Genomic DNA, 14,902 nt, shown 5'->3' with positions numbered 1-14,902 from the left:
AATACAATTTTCGTTTGGAAAACAATGTTCAAGTGCATTTTTCTAAGTGGGCTGACAGCTTTGACTGTGTTCTTTAATCTTCATTTGCCCTCTACATTGTGTACTGTGTGTGTGTGTGTGTGTGTGTGTGTGTGTGTGTGTGCGTGCGTGCGTGTGTATGTGCATGCGAGCGTGTGCGTGCGTGCGTGCGTGTGTGCGTGTGTGTGTGTGTGCGTGCGTGTGTGCGTGCGTGTGTGTGTGTGCGTGCGTATGTGTGCGCGCGCGCCTGTGTGTGTGTGAGTGCGTATGTGTGCGCGTGCGTGCGTGCGTGTGTGTGTGTGTGTGTGTGTGTGTGAGAGAGAGAGAGAGAGAGCGAGCGGGCATGTGGGCTAGTATTCCCAAATGACATATCGCCATTCACCTTCATTTTGTCCTTTCGTGATCTCTTCCCCACCTCTCTCCCCCACCACTCCCCCCCCTCTCTCTCTTTCAGTGTAATTTACCTCTTTCTTTCTTGTCATCTTGTCTCATCAGTACTGCAAGCTCTTGAGTTCTTCTCTGTCCAGTGCTTCCTCCAATCTCCATCTCTCTCTCTCTCTCTCTCTCTCCCTCCCTCCCTCCCTCTCTCTCTCGTCCTCGCTCCCTCCCAGACATGTTCTGTGGGCTGTCCTTAACGTGAACTTTTCGAAACAAAGATCAAACGATAACTTTCCACACTGCATGTTTGTCATGGTCATTGCACATGTTTTCCGGAACAAGGGAACAAGTCATGCTGTCATTTCAGATTGAAATAAACTATGCTGCTGTTTTCCTTGTACAGGAAAATTCTAAGAAAGTATGGTCCTATGTTTATTGCACATGTGTACGTTTTACCGAGAGTAACGCATACAAATTATCATTTGCTTCGGTATTGTGTTGGGTCAGTCGCTATGGTCTTTAGGTCCTTTAGATTTTTAGCACAGCAGTGGTGCCACGCTTATTTGGAAATACACATGTGTTGATTCATACAGTGAAAATTACATTACAATTTCCAAATTAGAAGGATGACAACTGTCACAAACTGAAGAAAAAGAAGCCAAAAATATTTTCCAAAATCAGGTTACCGCTTTTTCTGACAAACTGACAAACCTATCATTAACAGCAGTCAGTTTATCATTTTTTAGTTCCAACAGGAAGTTCTGCTTGAAATGGAACTTACATTGCTTCATTCATCTGCTTGGTGCAGCAACACTCTGCCCAGTAATGGGACATCGATCTGAACACACTACTGGAAATAATACTGTTATACGGATCTCACTCATCCAAAACATCATATCTAAAATATGACCAAGAGGATATTGTTATTTGCAGTCAAATTGAGGGTCTTACACAATCTACATTCACCCACGTGGTCATTTTGTCGGTCAGCACTGCTCCACCTATTCCCTTATATTAATATTCATAAAAAGCACGTGTATTTCATCAACAATTCGCGATAACATATTATTGAAGGGAGGCGAAAGTAGTCACCAAACATTCAGAGAAAGGTTTGTACATTGGCCTCATCACTTACTGAACAGTGTCCTGGAACGACAACAAAATCAACAAATGTGAATTATAGTCCACAATTTGTCAGTTACTTTCAAGTCGCACTGCACATGTACATATTAATCCTTACTTTTCTCTGTATCATCATGTCTGTGTACCTGTGTCTGTCTGTCTCTGCCTGTGTTTGTATCTCTCTCGATATCTCTTTCCCACAACCTCTCTATCATTTTTTCTTGTGTGCGAGTTTTTGCTTGCACCCATTAGCCACGGTGTGTGTGTGTGTGTGTGTGTGTGTGTGTGTGTGTGTGTGTGTGTGTGTGTGTGTGTGTGTGTGTGTAATTTCGTTTAATATCCCGTCACACATATATCGGTGACTGAAGACATTTTGTTAGAATATCAATGTGCACATCTGAGTATTATCTTTTGGAAGAGGAGACGGGATGTGGATGGACGGAGAGTTGGGGAAAACTGGGCATATGATATGAGGAGGGGGAGGGGGGTGAAATGTGAAAAATATTTATCTAAATACAAACAATCGCAGAACTTTACTTAAAGGACTTCGTGAAAGAGAAGTCGTTAATCTAACAAGCGAAACAAATGATAATGAATGCAAAAAGTCATAAACATCAACGTCACTTGTGAAGACACATTTTCGGAGAGAGAGAGAGAGAGTGTGTGTGTGTGTTGTATGTGTAAGTGTGTGTGTATGCTGTGTGTGTGTGTGTGTGTGTGTGTGTGTGTGTGTGTTTTGTATGTATGTATGCGTATGCTCTGCGCGCGCGCGCGCGCGCGCGCGCGTGTGTGTGTGTGTTTAATATGTATATGTGTGTATGCTTTGTGTGTGTGTGTGTGTGTGTGTGTGTGTGTGTGTGTCTGTGTCTGTGTCTGTGTATTGGTGCACGTGCCTGTCCCCAAGGATAGCGAGTCGGGTGGAATTGAAACGAGTCGCAACAGCAAAAGAACAACTACAGGTGTATCTTTATTTTATTGCAGCCGCTGAGTTAGTTTGTTTCCATTGCTGCTCACTGAGACATGCTTTTGAAATGCCACAAAACCACACACGTGATGTCGAGTCAATTCGTATGTGGACCTTGTAGTTCAATGATGTTTTCTTAGCATGTTGAAGTATTTTGTGGGCTGTATCCCCCCCCCCCCCGCACCCCCCATTAAATAGGGGCTGGTGTATTTCTATTGTGTGCATGTCCACGTTTGACCAGAGTATGGAATTAAACATTTTCAGACCTTCGTGTTTGCTTCTGTCGTTTACTTATTTGTTTTTATTTTGTTGCACTGAAACAGCTTTTACCAAAACAAAAAACAAAACAAAACAACAACAACAACAAAACGCTAATATCAAAAGCTTACATGTTCATCACCAATACTAAAAGACACCGTCACATTGAAACAAAACAAAACAAAACAAAACAAAACAAAAACAACCCATACCAAGAAGAGGCAGCGCCAACTTTCAGCAAGGTAACGCACAAGACTTAGCAACCCTAACAGTTATACACGAACGCGTTAGCTCATCAGGTCTTGTTTATTTGTCCTGCACACACCACACACTCAACAGTACAAAACAGAGAGATCTGATGAGCATAAAGCAACCAAGTATATACATTCCTTGTAATTGTACGTATGTGTACATTTAATCAATGTCACATGTGCTGTTTGACTTTAAGTATGTAAAATGAGAAGACCTATATCGACTACTTTGCTGGGTTTTCTTTGATTTCGATGATTCATTTGTAGATATGTGATTCGGAACGGAATTTAACAGAATTAAAATTTACACTTACCAAGTGTATTTCTATGACATAACTATCATGTTTCAGGAATCTCACAAGTGCGTGAAAATGGTGATTTGGGGATTTCTGCTATCGTTTCTTATTTGCTAGTCAACAATCTAGAAATTAAAAAATGCAGTGTCCGCCTCAAAATGTAATCTGCTTCCATAAATAATCAATGATATGTTTCAGTCTTACTTGCTGTCAAATACTAATTATGACACGTGTAAACCAGTCCAAAATGTACGATCTGTGTTGTTTTTCTCTTGACGGTAAAATTACATCTGTTAAAATCGTTTATATGGCAACCGCTTTGATTGTTTGTTTATTTGTTTGGTTCTTTTCCCCGGCCAATTCTACATTCAGATTCTCACTGTGCTGTGTGTGAAGGAGTGGCATGTGGCATGTGGCATGTGGCACTTCTGTGGCTGGTGCCGTTCCCAGTGTGTGGACTGAATAACTCGTGTCCACACTTTTGAAAATTGGTGTGCGCATTTTGCTTCGCAACGAATATAACAGCATTCGTTTTTGTGTCAAGTCACAGTATGTGTTCAGTCTTTTAATACAACCTACACACATCCACCGTTCTGATCGATTCTGTAGTCGAAGATTCCAGTGATGGCAGGTGAAACATCTACTGTTTGTGTCACATGTGGACAGAATATCATTCAATATGATTTTCTAAATGAGCTTGCTCTTGATGTCTTGTTTGATGCACACAAAAAGAATGGAAAACATGGGGTAAAGCAGCACACACCGATATCAAATCTTGACCTGAAAACGTTTTCAGCACGGTGGTTTGCTGCACTGAGCAGAGGCCTTTACAACACTCTGTCGTGCCGGTGGTTTGTGGTGAGGCAGAGTGGTAGAGACAACGCCTGGGAAAGAAAGAAGAGACAGAGAGACCCCAATATGTCAGGACCGTTGGAAAACACCCCCCTGGGGACAGAGATGGAAGACCATGTTTATTGCCTTCCTCCCGCCTGTCTTTCTTTCCCCTCTTTCTCTTCATTGCCTTCCTCCCGCCTGTCTTTCTGCCCCCTCTTTCTCTTCATTGCCTTCCTCCCACCTGTCTTTCTGCCCCCTCTTTCTCTTCATTGCCTTCCTCCCACCTGTCTTTCTGCCCCCTCTTTCTCTTTATTGCCTTCCTCCCGCCTGTCTTTCTTTCCCCTCTTTCTCTTTATTGCCTTCCTCCCGCCTGTCTTTCTTTCCCCTCTTTCTCTTTATTGCCTTCCTCCCGCCTGTCTTTCTTTCCCCTCTTTCTCTTTATTGCCTTCCTCCCGCCTGTCTTTCTGCACCCTCTTTCTCTTCATTGCCTTCCTCCCGCCTGTCTTTCTTTCCCCTCTTTCTCTTTATTGCCTTCCTCCCGCCTGTCTTTCTGCCCCCTCTTTCTCTTTATTGCCTTCCTCCCCCCTGTCCCCTGTCTTACTGCCCCCTCTTTCTCTTTATTGCCTTCCTCCCCCCTGTCTTTCTGCCCCCTCTTTCTCTTTATTGCCTTCCTCCCCCCTGTCTTTCTGCCCCCTCTTTCTCTTTATTGCCTTCCTCCCCCCTGTCTTTCTGCCCCTCTTTCTCTTTATTGCCTTCCTCCCCCCTGTCTTTCTGCCCCCTCTTTCTCTTTATTGCCTTCCTCCCGCCTGTCTTTCTGCCCCCTCTTTCTCTTTATTGCCTTCCTCCCGCCTGTCTTTCTGCCCCCTCTTTCTCTTTATTGCCTTCCTCCCGCCTGTCTTTCTGCCCCCTCTTTCTCTCGGCAACGACATCATCAGTCAGGGAGTTGTATTGAACTGACGTGCGTTATGGCGAAGAGTTACTGGACGTCAATCTGAAAAGTTAGAGTTCGAATCGAGGCAAATTCTAGTTGGTAGTAGGAGAATACTTAACTAGTCTACATGCATTAAGTGTCTGAAGCACTCCAGTGAAAACAGATCATAACAAGCGCTGACCCTGACGATCATCACCATACGTCCCCTTCCCTCAGTCTCTCCATACTATCCCTCACCCCTCTCTCTCTCCGTTTCTACCACGACACAAAAATCGCTCACAAAGAAAAACAAAGGCTCTCGTTCAGATTCGACCCTGTCATCTGTGTAACTTCGACTTTTCATTTTCTTCACTTCATCTAATGTCCAGCACATTCAATGGTTGCTGGGTCAGAGCCACCGACTCTCTTTAGTTCGCGGTAGTTCCTTACTTTATTCAGCCACAGGCCCGTTGCACACTTTGTCAGATTCGCGATGTCTTCAGAACTGATCACTGTGCCAAATTTGAGTGTGATGAGTTTAGAAATGTGGAACAGTCATGTTGGTCCAGTGCAGACAGATATGCCATGCGAAACAGTGTGTGTTCAAGCAGACATTCGGTTTGAAAACCATGTCCAGCAATCTGTCGCGTTCGGCGAGCTGTGGAAACATGCATTAACAAGTATCGCCCCCAGGAACGGAACACGGCTTCAGAGCAGCTGGATGAGGGCTTAGAAAAAAATAATGAAACATAAGAATAAAAAAAAAAAGCGGTCATGAACACGTGACTGCACGCACGTAAAACCAATGCACGCGGGAGTTGCAACCCGCTGACGCAGTGCAGATGGTGGGATTGAATTGAAACCTGAACACTGCCTCAAGCTGAGTTCGTCACAGCTTTATGTTTTCTCGGCGTACCAGCCTGAAGTTTTCAGTGTGGTCCAGGCTGTGTGTAATGTTCCAGTTTAAATGTAACAGAGCGTAGCGTTAGTCAGCTGTGGAGAGGCTGCAGGTACAGGCTTTGGTCAGATTTGTTTCTTTGCTGCCTTCCACTGTCAGATAGTAGTTAGCTGTGTGTAGGTCCTTTTGATGACACGACATATCAACATCCAGTATGTATTGCTTTACGGTGCAGGCTACTTATGCGATGTAGCAGCTACAAGATCCTATTAAAGGTTGAAATACAAAGAAGCAGATTGGAAAATGTTCTTACGTCTCTCTGAAGAAAACTGCAAATACATCAAGACGAATGACTTCAACATTCACACAGCCTCCAGTCGCTTCAACCAGGCCATCCTAAAAGCAGCCTCAGAACCAATTCTACGCGGCGCTCGGAAAAAGTACAGGCTGTGCTGAAGTGGGGAACTACAGGAGCTGAAAGAGGAAGTAGCCAGAATTAGACAGGAGGCAGAGAACAACCCAGTTCCAGAGAACAATAATGTTCATTGCACTCAAAGCCTGTTCTGCTGAATATTGAAAGGCCTACATTCAAGCTGCAAGAAGGAGTTGGAGGGAGAAGACAAAAAAGCTGAACCTTCACCGCGGAGACTGGGGAGTCCATCTGACGAACGAGAAGAAACAGAAGAAAACAACATCGTCTGCTAGAAAAATATAAACAATTCAAAATATCCATTCGTAAATATTGCACCATGCCTACCGTTTGTGGTAATTCCTAAGGCTACTTCATTTATAAATGAAGACAGACGATAGTCAGATAATACAGACAGAAAACGAAACAAATAAACGACCCCCCACTCCCTCCCTCCTTTTTTTTTTTTTTTTTTTTTTTAATTCAAGGCCCAAACTATCTGTTCACAAAATGAAATACAATGCTTCCAGGCTGAGCGGATATAGTGGATACAAATGTGTTCTGTGACAATGGTGGATTGTAAAGTCCGAAAGGATAGTACAATGGTACCTCCCTCCTTTTTAAAAAAAAATTTTTTTTAATTCAAGGCCCAAACTATCTGTTCACAAAATGAAATACAATGCTTCCAGGCTGAGCGGATATGGTGGATACAAATGTGTTCTGTGACAATGATGGATTGTAAAGTCCGAAAAGATAGTACAATGGTATTGGTTATTTGATGTGCTGGCTTATGGAAGTGCGGGACCGTGATATCAGAAACTGAAGCTGCTGTGTGTAACTGTTGCATTTCGCTCTTCCCTGCATTCTTCCTTATGATTCTTTCCTTTCTTCCTTTTATTTCTTCTTTGGCGTGTTTGCTACATCTATGCCACAATATGTGCGCACTGTTATATGATTTTCAATGTATAGTTTGCTTGTAAACATTTCCTCCAAATATTCCTTTACAACTGACAGCGCGTTCGTATATGTGTTATTTCTCATGCTGTGCTATGTTACGTCTGAGAGAGACAATGACAAATGACAAATGTTTTATTGAGGGTAAAATGGAAAAGCTGGAAGCTTCTTTACACCATGCCCTCACACACGCATACACACATACACACATTGTAATAAATGAAATAAGTATGAATAATAAATGACATAGAACAAACCAAATAGAGAGAGAGAGAGAGAGAGAGAGAGAGAGAGAGAGAGAGAACTATGGTGATGATACTGATGAGGAAAGCTTAGTCTTACCCTTGTCCAATCAAAAACATCACACTATCTGAATTCTTTGCAGAAGCCTCCGACAGCTTCATTTCTTCTTCACTTTTGTGCCATCGTATTCCCGATTTTCATCTGACTCCTCTCTCGTTTATTTCACTCGCTCTGCCTCTCTCTTTCTTCCGTCTACCCTCCCTGTCTGTCTGTCCCATTTCACACCAAAGCCAGTTCAGCCATTTGCTTCGCAGAGCTTGAAAACAGCATGTCAAGTTAAAAGACACCAAGCATGTTTTGTTGTCTGTTTTCCCAGAAAGAAATCGATTGCTGACTCTTCTGGAATTGTGGAATTCCTCATAGGTATGAGTTCCGTGTGTGTGTGTGTGTGTGTGTGTGTGTGTGTGTGTGTGTGTGTGTGTGTGTGTGTGTGTGTGTGTGTGTGTGAAAGTCAGACAGACAGACAGACAGACAGACCAATAGATAGATAGAGAAAGAGAGAGAGAGGGTGTTCGAAGGCAATTTTGTATTTTGTTAAATCTAATATGTTGGAAGAAGTTTACCCATTTTCAGTCCTTCAAGGGAAAAAGGCAGAGACAGAAAGAGAGACAGAGAGTGAGAGAGAAAGAGAGAGAGGGGGGATAGAGAGAGACAGAGAGGGAGGAGGCTCTTATCTTTCGCCACCCCATCTGCTACAATTCCCAAACTCATTCCTTCCTTACACACAACGACTTCTTCATATACATCCAGTCCCCGTCCCCTTGCCTTGGAGTGCCCGAACTCATCTATTTTCTGCCATTTATCTGCCAAGGACTTGGGACTTAAATCTGAATTTATTCCCACTTATTTCGATTACTTCTCATCCCCCCACTCGTTCCCCCATCACCATCCATGTGTCTCTGCCCTTTTTTCACCTTCCCGCGATTGAAGTGACCTGTTTCGCGGCGCCGGAAAACCTGACAAATCAGTTTAAAAACTGGCTGTGTTTTGTTGAGATCTATTCAGATTGGCAGAAAAATCAATCATCGGGTCTTGTGGGAAGTTTTGCACTCAGCGATCGTGGGTGGCATTCATGTGAACCTCACTCCTTCTTCATGTCTGTGCAGTATGGAAATTTCACCGCGAATACATCTGCAGAGCGTCCCACATGGTCTTTACAATTAGGCGAACTTTTTCTTGTGATGTCACGGGTTTTACTTAATGTGAATCGTATGAATGCTGCTAACATGTAGATTGGTATGCATGCTTGCGCGCGCGCGCGCGTGTGTGTGTGTTTACGCAAGTGCTCAGGAATGTTTTATGATTTTTTTCCAGTTTCAATTCTCCTTAAGAAAATTGGAGTGAACAGAGTGACACTATTGTTGCTTCTGACAACATGACGTAAAGTAATAGGAGCAGGCCATTTTTGAAAAAAAAATTTTTGGTGCCAGATATGAATCATACCTCTTGCAAAATGTATAGTCAAAAATACGTCAAACAAACACAGGTGCATAATTGATAAACTTAAACCGGAAACGAGCATGGCCTACTTGCTGGGCCATATGACCTTTTATGGGTACATATTTAACTGGGTTTTCAATTTTTTTTAAATATCTGCATCTCCGCGTGAATGAATATGAATATAAATGGAGCTGTCAGTTGGGTTCAAGATGACAATGATCATGCACTGACACACACTGACACACTTCCAATGCAAACTTTGGGACTGACATGTCTCATCTAACGGGCCAAATGCATGAACAGCATTGACATTTGAACCACACGTAAGCGCACAAGATGTGAAGTCTAGTAAGAACGATAATGTGCAATTTAGAACAGGACATGTATCGAATAATGTATTATCAGGAGAGCAACTCTTAAAGCCATTGTTTTCACCAAACTTATCTTTCTGGAAGAGCGCATGTGGAAAGAGAACATTTATGAATAATTAGTTCTCGAAATCAGCACACAAAAACAAGCAAAGTAGTACAACAATAATTGAAAGAAAAAGAAGACATCAGAAAAGTAAAAAAGATCTTGACTGACTAATCTACCCCTAGTTTTTAAAATCAAATATGCGTGATACTTTTTAGCAAAACTGACAGAAAGAAAGGTCTCCAATGATTTCTCTGTTTGTCTCTAAATGGTTCCTCAGCATCGGAAGCCTTGTTTTTTTCCAGCGCATTGTTAGGGATGAATTTCAGTGACATTAACTCAACAGAAAAAGGGTTATCTACAATTACCAAAAGCTGTCAGGGGAACCAGGGCTCTGAGAGGCTGATGCAAGTCTGGTTTGTGACTTTTTGTGAAAGTCGGCCTTGGAAAACAGCCGATACAACCAAAGTTAAACTGTCGTATGCAAAGCATACACGAATTCATATCACATTATAAAGGATTATTAAGACTCACGTCTTGACTATGGGTGCCCACAGATGTGCCCGATCGTATCCGCAAAAATTAAAAGAGTAACGAATATACTTTTTTGGGCGCCATACTGGTGTTCTAATTGCTGTGGATGTTCCGTTTTTATATCAATGTAATAAATGAACGGAAAGCAATCATTGTGTTTTCCTTTGTGAATTAATTTGTATGAGATTGATTTGGAAGGTATACACACGTGCAAGTACACAGAAATGTCGTCTGAAATACTCATTGCGTTTCATTTTTTTATTTCTTTGTCTTATTATTTTCTGTCCTCCTTTCGTATCCCACTTTCTTCCACTCTCTCTTCCTTTGTCCACAATAACAAAGCAGTTAGAACATGTTCAACGCGTACAGTTGGTGTCTGGAAATGATTTTACACCATACAAATCGTGTTTGGTACGACCATAGGCAAACAGCCTGTTTTGTCACCTGACACAGTCTGAAGATAACTGTTGTTCGCGTCAAATGGGCACAGACGTGTGCAAAGTCAAACGTGCTTTTCTGTCGACTGAACTGATAATTTCGATTTTGTTCAAACTGATTTCTCTTTCTCCTCACCTTTCTTCTTGTCTTCCTTTACATCTCTTCCACTTTTCTTCAATCTTCCACTTTTCTTTATCTCCTCTCTCTTTCCCTTTTTCTCCCCGTCTGTCTCTTGTTACCCTCCTGTTCCTCATTCCAGACCATAATCTTCAGGTTTCCTTTTCACGAAAGATTTAGGAAACCAAAGCAAGTCAGCATCAACATCAACAACAACATCAACAGCAACAACAACCTAAACAACAACAGCAACAACGCTGTCAAGCTGTCTGACAATTTATTTTTCGGGCGTTTTCAGTCTGCGTGATTTTACGAAAGCACAACCACGTGTTGCCACGTCAGACCGATAGAATCGTGAGTGTTGACTGGGGTGCAGTGAGTGGCCTGCAGTGTTGCAATGTGTATCCACCAACTTACAGCCCCCCAAAGCTTTCAATTTTCATCGGGTTTGTATTTGGTTATGTTTCGTTTGTTTGTTTGTTTTTTCCCCATTCCCCTACCAACTATATCGTAGCCCCAAAAATAATTCATGCAATTCAGCATAAAATGCTCTGGTGACTCGGTATGTGCCCAGAGAAAAGACGCAATGGCTGACCGAGACTGTCCGTGGAAAGTTCCAGGCCTGGGAAAGCTGATGTAGGTTTAGTGCTGACTTTATTTTATCTATCTATCTGTCTATATGTAGCACACACACACACACACACACACACACACACACACACACACACACGTGTGTGTGTGTGAGTGTGTGTGTTTGTGATATGTGTGTGTATGTGTGTGTGTGCGTGTGTGTGTGTGTGTGTGTGTGTGCGCGCGCGCATTTGGAAAGGATAGAAAGAAAAAAAGAAAGAAAGAGAAAGGAAAACAGAAAGAAAGAAAAAGAAATAAACACGAAACAAAATTGCTGAACTACGCAAATGGCATAGAGCCGGACCGCAAGGAGCAACGGAATCAAAGACTTGTTTAGTTACAAAAACCAGAAGGGGTGTGGGGGGAGGGAGGGAGAGACAGAGTCTTTGCCGACAATTTGACAGGCTGTGCGTGTTCAAGAAATAGTGTCTTTTCCTGCTGGCTACTCTTCACGTTTCTTTTTGTTTTATTTCCGTTCGGGTTGTTTTGTCTTATTTTATTTTTCATTCTACATCCTCTGCACGAACGCAAATACAGTTTTCGTGATTTTCCAGAACATTTATTGCTTGCAGGATCAGCCGATTTTTCACAGCTCAAACTTTACGAAACTTATATCTTATTTGCCGTTTCCCGGGCTTTAGACATCAAACTCTGAGATCAATGTTTCACTTTATCTATTCTCCCAAACTGCATCAAATCTACTCTCTCTCTCTCTCTCTCTCTCTCTGTGACACACACACACACACACACACACACACACACACACACACACACACTCCTACAGACACACACACACAGACACACACAGACACACACACACACAGACACACACACACACACACACACACACACACACACACACCTAAACACACACACCTACACACACACACTTACACACACATTCACCCTCACACTTACACACACCCTCACACTTACACACACACAGCGTCTCCTATTTTATACATTATTTGTGCATTGTTTTGTGAATGACATAGTGCCTGTGTAAAATGAGCGAATATATGTGAATGTATTGGGATGAAAATGATAGATGCGCATGCGAGCAGGATTGTATCGCCTGCACGAGTGTGAGGCAAACGTGCAACTGAATATTTCATCATCATGCTACTCTTGTATATAATGTTTTTATGTTTGACTTTGACAACCCCCAGCCCCCTACACAAACACTTACAGGTTCGCATTCAAACACATACAGGCACAGGCATAAAGAGAGAGAGAGAGAGAGAGAGAGACAGACAGACAGACAGACAGACAGACAGACAGACAGACAGAGACAGACAGAGACAGACAGACAGACAGAGAGACAGACAGACACAGAGAGCAGGGGTAAACGCAGCGAAGGCTGTGGACAAAAGAAAAAAACCAACAACGGTATTTCTCACTCTCCCTGTTTATTTTCTCCCCCCTCCCCCCAAGTCTCCACCTCCACCTCCACCACTCTCCCTACCCCCTCCCCCTCCTCGCGCTCACCACAATGGCAGACATACTCAAATCTCGTGCAAATTGAGTTATTCACGGGAGTGTTCAGAAACCCTTTGTTAAACCTCTTTTATTCCCGGCCATTTACACGCTCAGCCACGGAGCTCTACACCTCAATCCTCTGGAGGTTCCTCGGCCTCACCTCTCCCTCCTGTTTATTCTCAATGTTGGCATCAGCACTGCCCGCTCGTATTCATTCCCCTTCCGTCCTCTTTCAAGACCTTTTATCCATCCAACACTCCCACCCCCCACCCCTTCTCCGTGTCTCACCCACTCCCCTCACCTCCCCCCTTCTGCATAAAAACACGTAGAAAGACAGAAAAGAGAGAAAGAAAATAAACAAAGCAGCTCACATTCCCGTCATTCCCTGCATTCCAGCATCACGCAAACGAAGAAATCTGTTTCACGGTAAAGATACTGGGTCAATCGATCTAGCCATCACCAAACCTCTCTTGAAAGAAAAAAAGAAGAAATCTCGTGAACGGAGAGACAGACAGAGAGAGATAGACAGACAGACAGACCGACAGAGAGAGAGAGAGAGAGAGAGAGAGAGAGAGAGAGAGAGAGAACAACAAAAAATATACGCCTCTTCTCTGCTCCCTGTGTGTGTGTGTGTGTGTGTGTGTGTGTGTATACGCCTCTTCTCTGCTCCCTGTGTGTGTGTGTGTGTGTGTGTGTGTGTGTGTGTTTCTTTCTTTCTTTCTTTCTTTCTTTCTGTCTTTTTCTTTTTCTTTCTTTCTTTCTTTATTTCGTCCCTCTTCCGTCCCTCCAGTCCTCTCTTCTCTCTGTCTCTGTGCGTCTCTGTCCGTCCTCCTTTCACCTCAGTTTTTAACGGGAGATTGAAAAACACATCCGTTGGCATGTTTCATTAAACCCTGCTCAGGTTCCACACAGGATCATCTGGGCACCCTGCGGCTTATTGTGCACGCGACCGTTGTGTGCGCATCGGCACGGAAATTGAAATTTTGTGTCGTTCTGTTTATATTTATATCGCGGTGGTTTTTTGTTGTTGTTTGTTTTTTTTTTTTTTTTTTTGTTGTTTTTTTTCGCTTCCTCAAAACTCATCCAACTGGGAGCGGGCTTGCCTTTTTCTCCGAAAGATGGATATGAGGGAGAAGCAAAACAAGGCAAAGGTGAACGAAAGGAGTGACAATAAAGAATGGCTGCAATAACAATAAACAACGGCTTAAGTCGTGTCAGCAAGCCTTCTTTTGCAGGACATTTCAACACTTTTCGGAAGCAACCGTCAAACCATATCAGCATTCCTATTTTTAGGTCGAGTTTCTCATCAATTTTAGATACAAAATCTTCCTTTGTATTTATCATTTTTACTCTGATGTATATTTTCAAGCCTCCAAAGGACAAAGAAAGCATAAACGACACATTAATGGACATCATTACTAATATGACTGATAAAAAATATTCGTGAAAAAAGCAGCGAAGTCTCATACTATTCTCTCTCTCTCCTCAGTCGTGTTCTAAATACGAAAGGGCATAGCAGATAACCCTGAATGAATGTCCTACCCATCTTTCATTGTGTCTGATACGCGGCCTGATCCAAAAGTTTTGTCACTTTCATTGCAGGGCAAACATGGAAAGTCCAACGTATGTAAAATTTTCACATTCCTTCAAAGTATTCCCCTCCTCTCTATACACATGGTTTCAGCCTCATAAGCCAAGAGATAAATGCTCTTTGAAAGTCTAACAAAAACGTAGTAAACTACATGTCCCCGATTCTTTAAAAAAAAAAACAAGCAAAAAAACAAACAAACAAAAAACAAAAAAAACAACAACAAAACCTTCTTGTGCCATCCAAGCTTTGCGTGAGAAGGGGAAACAAGCATGAGGCTGAATCAGGACTGTGGAGTGGGTGAAACCTGCGTGGATTGCTCCAGTGTATAGGTTACAGTGACCTTGGCTTCACGGGCACTTGCGTTTTCATTAGAAGGGGCGTTTTGCTGGTGCCTACATTCGGACGCTGCTCATGGATCATCTGCACAACTTTGAGCAAAATACTTTCAACATAATATCAAGCAGCGAGAGTAGACTTTTCAGACAAGATATCAACAGCGACAGAGTCTTGGGAGGTGACCAAAATAGAGGAGAGTCTCCTCCGGAAGGGGGGGGGGGGAGTGAGTGGGGAGGTGGATTTGATGGAATTTTCTGCGGATTTTTCTGGCGTTGTGACAAATTGAAAGAAAAGGTGGGCGCAAATTACTACATAGGTGTAGGTTGCA

This window comes from Babylonia areolata, chromosome 2, assembly GCF_041734735.1.
Source record: "Babylonia areolata isolate BAREFJ2019XMU chromosome 2, ASM4173473v1, whole genome shotgun sequence".
NCBI lineage: Eukaryota > Metazoa > Mollusca > Gastropoda > Neogastropoda > Buccinidae > Babylonia > Babylonia areolata.
This window is presented reverse-complemented; position numbering follows the sequence as displayed.